General features: G+C 40.1%; 1 protein-coding gene across 1 annotated transcript in view; it reads left to right on the top strand.

Annotated features, from left to right (window-relative positions):
• Positions 1-713: 713 nt before the first annotated feature.
• ntng1b (netrin g1b) overlaps positions 714-6,755 on the top strand; it is a 102,876-nt gene continuing 96,834 nt past the window's right edge. Inside the window, exon 1 of the mRNA XM_077225266.1 lies at positions 714-1,302. The gene's annotated coding sequence lies outside the window, so the exon portion shown is untranslated. The remainder of the gene's footprint in view (positions 1,303-6,755) is intronic.

Below are 6,755 nucleotides of genomic sequence, written 5' to 3'. Positions count from 1 at the left end.
TTCCAAGTTTTCTGATGCCATGTGACAGCTTTTAAATCTAGCACATTCAAATCTGCCTTTCTTATGATAGACACAATAATTTTAGGTAAATTTGAATGTGAGAGATTTGAAAGCTAGCATATGGCTTCAGAGATACTTGGAATACTGCACTGGTATGGAACATGTTGTAAATTTTGGACCTGGCAACCCCAGTTCTCATTTACTATATTCATAGCATAAGAAAAAAATGTGTGTGGCTGTGTATGATTTGATCTAAAAATCTGCAATATAGGGAAGATACTGTGAAGAGAACATGCATGATTTTAACTGTTGTAGCCTACAACATTGTATGGTTGTAAATCTTGTTTTGCTGTAGAAACGTTTTAACTTTACTTTGAGGTCATTTGCACTAAAAGCAAACCAATCTGTAAGTAAAGATAGCCTACAGACTAGAACCGGTTGATGTACATGCTTGTGTGGAAGTGTCACTGTTGCTCATTCAACATGCGCGTGATCTGAACGTGATCTGCGGAAAGAGGTTCATCATCAGCCCTAGAGGTCAGCGGAAAACAACATTTAGTTATTAGTGTGAAAGGTCTGCTTTTAGCGACAATCTTAGATTTCACGTGGATGCAGGTTTGAAAAAGAAAGGTCACCTATATCGCAAATATAAAAGCGCTAATGAAACGCTTTTATATTTGCGATTTATCAAATTAATGACTATTAATATTCTTCAGGCTGGCTATTCTAACGAATAGGCTATAGCAAAATCGACATCTGGTTATTTTTGAGCCTATTGAACGTCCCATATTGGACAAAATGTTAACCTGGATAGGCAATCTTGAGAGTAGGCTATGTACAGTGCAGGTATCTGGCAGTTGTTTAAGCAGATGTCCAAATGTTCTCGCGGCTGCGGGCACTTTAGGACCCTGCGGAGAGCTTAAGTGCGCGGCTTGAATACGCTTCATTCCCTCAAACTTACATTTGGAGATGATCGCTTTGAGCAGGTCAGTTATTCTCTAGTGGACAGGGTAGGTAAGCGCTGACAGCAACTAAATCTAACTGGAGTTTTGGCCGTATTGATTCGCATTTTACGGGCTGAGTATAATTACAATTAGCCTACTTTTTATTGAAAAGGCGAGACTTCATATCTATAAAGTAGCTATGTTCAGCTTTCCGATAAACAGTTGACATACGTGTAGGAGAACCTGTAGGCTACATTGCTTTTAGTCAACTGCTGTGGAGTAAAATCTCTGGGACATGATCTGATCAGTAAAGACCGGATTCATTCATTGGATGTTTTCTGTCTGGAAAACTGTCAAGGTGGGTTATTTTTGTCGCTCGCATGTTGCATGAACCAATAGAGTCTAATCATCATCTATGTGTGGGCATTTTCTCAGCATATCTAGAGGTAATCAATTGAGGCAGGTATAAAAACTTACCGTTGTGTAATTTCCTATGCTTCCATGTGAAACCAATCGTTCAGATGCTTTTCCCCCCTGTGTAAATAGTTATTTTATTTCTGACGTAGCTACACCTCTAATTTGTCCAATAATCGATAGCTGAACGGATTTATCAAAACGTAAAACTAAACTGCACAGTTCATCTATTCTTAAAATTATACTGATAATATTTGCTTTCATATTTAAAGGGAAGCATATCGCATTTTCAATTGTAATTCTTAACTTCAGTTCATATTATTCCATTAGCCTACCTTTCCACGCCTCATGCGCACGAGCGTTCAGGTGCGACATTGGTTAAGACAACAATGTTTTGTCTCCGAATGAAGGTGTTTTGTCTAGGTCTATTTTTGTTAAAGACTATTTTCTTATACGCCTCGCCTGTTGCACTTTTTCTTGTTTACACATGTAAACAAAAAGGAGTTTAAGGTTTGATGCACCATATTTTAAGTTCGAAAAAAGCACTTTTTATTCTGTAGTTATTTAGAAAAACCTATATGTAGCCTACATGTGCTTTTAAGAACCCAGAAACGATACCACCAAACTTAAGAAACCTATTGACTCATCAAGACTAAATACGATGATACTTTAATTCAGTAAACTGTAAGGACGTGACTCTGTGTTGATCTCAGCGGTGTGGCAGTACATCAGTATGAGAATGCGAGTAGCACTTAAGACCACATGTCACTTACTGTGTGTGTCAGAGCATGCAAACCTTTCAGGAAAGAGGTAGTTAATTATGTATGTTCCTCTGGTATGTGGTGACTATGTGAATCAAGCGACAGGCTGATTGGCATTACTCGTGGAAAAGTTGATTCCTACAGGTCTAAGAGCATGCCAAGCACGTTTGATGTGTGAAGCTTTCCACTAAAGTTTAGCAGTTTTTTTATCTAAATTTGAAATGTACACTCTAAAAATAAAGGTTCTGTATTTTGCATGCATCTATGCATCTACCTCCCAATGCACAAATTGTTATTTGTAGTGGAAAATGTCTCTTTAGATTACTAAAATGTTCTTCACAAAAAGAAAAAAAATAGATTACTACTCACTGAAATGTTCTTTTGGGAACCCAAAATGGGTCTTGCTATGAAACATTCTTCTGGAAGCTTTATTTTTAAGAGTGTAGATAATTCTTCGCTTTCTTACTGGCATCATTAACACTAGAGCAGATGCTAATCTGTCAGTTTAGAAACTGACAAAAAACAAAGCTTCACAACCTTAAAAAAGACTGCAAGGTGCTAAGTTGTTAGGGCTTTTTTCAATTTCAGCACCCAAACAGCTCCTGCCCCATTGCACACAAGGCTAACATGTAAGCATGCAGTAATATGTGTCTGCGAGCAAGAGAACAGCGCATATGGGGTTAAGGGAAAAAGAAGGAATGATCAAGGAATGTCAGCAACATAGACAGTATGAGGGACAACAAGGATAGTGGAAAGACCACTGAGTAAATAGAAGTATCCGAAGTGGTTTTACAGGGTAACTGAGAGTCTGTAACCAATGCGAGTCATTTGCTATGAGTGTCGACTGACTTAAAAATACTTTGGTATGCTTCAGTTGCCTGGGGAGTAAAATACAAGTGGACACATGGGGGTGTTTTCAGAGGTTCTGAGAAAAAAAAAGTAGGAATGAAAAAATACCAAGCCACCACTACACTTTTTTCCTGCACATATGGGACACTAGTAAATCATTCATGTTCTTTTTTTCATAGCAACATCCCTTATTTTCCTGCTGTTGGAATTCAGACATAAAAAAAAGAAGAAGAAACTGCAGAAGAGAAATATGAGAATATTTCAAATGGTATTTGCCCCTCTTAAAGTAAACAGGTCGCCCAAATATATATAATTAACATGAAAATATTATATAATAATAATATAAAAATATATAATTTGTTCAACCTTATGTAATTTCAACCACACATATTTTTTTTCTGTGAAACACAAAGGGAGACGTTTTGAAGAATAGCGTTCTCAAAAATTATCTGAAAAAGAAATCTCTGAAATTACAATTAATATGGAATGAAGCTTTCAAACTTACAAAAAAAAAGAGACAAAACCATAAAACTTGGTTCATACAACTCATGAACTGTATAAGTTCTCAGTAGTTATTCACTGTTAATATTTCCCTCTTAGGAGCTTCTAATTTTTCCTTTTCTATTTCAGGGAAGAATGAGTTTGGAACTTTAGGTTTCATCATCATCATTAGTATAATGGTCTTAAATGGTGATGCTTGAAAGTGAATTTAGTCACCACAACAATATAACTAAAATTAGGAAAGACAGATATTCGCTGCTGAATACTGCTGATATAAAATTAGCATTGGCCAATAACATTGTACTGATATATATTACATCGCTATTTACAATGATATCAAGGTGGAGAGATAGGATGTTTTTTTGAATATATATCAATACATATTTCATGAGGAAGCCAACTCTGACTGATTTTGGAAAAACCCTCGGTTTATTTATGATGAGCTGGCACGTCCACGGTCTCCATTCATCTCTAGAAAATTCCAGGAAGCTCTCGTTCCTCTCTTATCAGCCTCCAATGTATTAGTTTTCTCTCTAATGCAAGCCTGATAAGCTCACACTTCTCAAATTCCTAGTGTTAAGTGCATGGAAAAAAGTCTCTCCCATCTCTACTGTAACCCAATCACAGGACTGGGAGTCTGAAGCTTTATCTGGATTAGGAGTGTGATAAAACACTTGTGTGATATCGGACCGCACCTTATCTATCCCTCTATCCATGACTGCCGCCTTTAACTTATCGCCTATTCTTGCGCTTTAGAGCAGCCACTATTTCAGTCCTATTACTGACATTTTTTATGAAACTCATGATGCTGACGGCTATACAGTAATGTCTTATTAATCACATCCTGCCCCGTGCCGGGGGCTGAACGTGGTAATTGGCTCCTTGTTAGACATCAGCATGATTGACAAAGCACATTTAGAGGCTGCTCTGTCTCATCTATCATGGCTTGTCCCCCAATTTGAGGGGGCACGGACTTAATCAAGTCAACCAATCATACCCCACCATTAAGGATTCCTTCTTTTGTTATATGATGGAGGAGTGCAATCTCAGACCTGTTCTGTCATACTGTATGGCCAATGCGTGCATCATTGATTTTAAATGATTGATAGTTACTAATACACAGTAAAAAGTGAAAAAGTTACTCTAAAGGACTTGTTCTCCCAAAAAATGTACTCACTCTCATGTTTCTCTAAACCTGTTTGACTGACTTACTTCTGTGGAACAATAAAATAAGAAGTTTAGCAACATGTTAACACTTCTCTTTCTCATACAATGAAAGTGAAAGGTGATCAGGGACTTTCAAAATCCAAAAATGTGAAAAAAGCATCATAAAAGAAGTAGCTTCGATTTAGGTCTGTGCACACCAAGAACGATAATTAAGACAATTAAGATAACAATATTAGTGTCCACACCAATGGAACCAATGAAGGAACCTAAAAATACAAAGATAATGTTCCTTTGTGCCGTTATAGTCTTGGTTACAACAGTAACAGTTCCCTATCTGTCAAGTCACTTTGCCATAACAGCTTAACCTTGTTATGAGGTTTTGGCGGTGCAGATGTCCGCCCCCAGGAATACGGAGGGAGTACTCTGGGTTCAGGCTGAATACCAAGCCTGGAGCCCTCTCCTCGGACAGCACGCCAAATATCCATACCCTTTATTCTATCCGACTTATTTGTAAGTGTGAACTTGTGAATAGCTCACAGCTGTCCAGACCAGAATTAGTGCTCGGGAAGCACTCTTTCTCCTAGAGAGACTACAGTGACCATATCCGGCCATAAGGGAGGTTAATATGTGGATTATGTCACATAGATTTACCAACCAGGAAGTACAACACATGGAAAGAGGTCCCTGCGGTAGGTCCTAGATGAAAAGGGAGGAACCACTATAAATGCAGTATCTGGCGGCAGAGACTGAGCTCTGCCTAGGGGTAGACACGTGTTTACTGTTAGAGAAACCATATCATTGACAATACATCATATGGGATTACCATCATGGAATCGTTACATACGGAGAACCTAGCCCAAATATACAGGCTGACCTGAAAGGGCATGTATCATGAGTACTGGGCCTCCACTGAATTCGACTGCTACAGTGTACTGAGGAAAAATTCATTTAGCGATTGCCAGTCCAGGGAACAGGAACATGGACAAAAAACACGTTATCACCTCAGGGAAGGGAAAGGCACTGTGTCCAAGCGATACAGTAACTCCGTAACTTACCTGTTCATACCGAATAGTACACAGAAAACAACTTGCTCAAACCGGGGATTATAAAATCCTGCGAAAGTATTGGGTGTTGCCCAGCCTGCTGCTTTACAGATCACTGTTGGAGAGGTGCCATTTGGTAGGACCCCAGAGGATGCATCACTTCTCGTGGAGTGGGCATGGACTCCTAAGGGTATGGTAAGGGTATACTCCTGGTATGCCAAAGCAATGGCATCAACAATACAATGGGCCATCCTCTGTTTGGAGACAGCATTTCCCTTCTACTGTCCACCAAAACAGACAAAGAGCTGCTCAAAGCTTCTGAGGCTCTACATGCGGTCCAAGTACACACGCTGGAAGCGTACTGGACAAAGCAACAAGGCTGAGTCTGCCTTATCTCGAGGCAGCGCTTGCAAGCTCACCACTTGGTCCCTAAAATGGGTAGTGGGAACCTTAGGCACCTAGCCCGGCCAGGGTTTCAGGATCACCTAAAGGAATTCCAGACCGAACTCAAAGCACGTTCGATGACAGATAACCCCTACAGGTCCTCAACAATATTGATAGATTTGAGCATGGTCAGGAGTGTCATCCCCAAAGAGAGGGCACATAGCTCTACTGACTCCATGGGCTCAAAAGGAGCTCCTTGTAGGCCAGCAAGACTGCAGATAGATCCCTAGGAGGATTTAACCTCTTGGTGCCTCCGAGGAACCTAATTATTAGGTTGTGCTTTCCAAAAGACTTATCATCCACTGCGTCATTACAGGTTACGCCTGTAGCGCAACTCGTCATGAGAGTCCATCCGCTGTGTGATTGAGTTAGTCTGGGATGTGGGTAGCCTGCAGCGACTTCTGTCTGTTGCACATGGCAATCTGACATGTCTGTTGTGACCACAACAAGCCAGGACACTTGTTCTAGGGGAACCCCTTCCTCTAGAAATGCAATGTCTGTCCAAGGGCTGAATAAGCGATGGCTGTGATGGCCACGCGACGTGTGCCCCTGCACCATACCCATCTCAGGACTCGAGTCTTTAGCCAATGCTGAAGCAGTCTCATATGCATCACCCTAAACGCGGCGTAACT

This window comes from Siphateles boraxobius, unplaced genomic scaffold (assembly GCF_051911475.1).
Source record: "Siphateles boraxobius isolate OS27281-9 unplaced genomic scaffold, OSU_SipBor_1 1, whole genome shotgun sequence".
Taxonomy (NCBI): domain Eukaryota; kingdom Metazoa; phylum Chordata; class Actinopteri; order Cypriniformes; family Leuciscidae; genus Siphateles; species Siphateles boraxobius.
The sequence above is the reverse complement of the archived record's forward strand: the minus strand, read 5'-3'. Positions and strand labels throughout refer to the sequence as shown.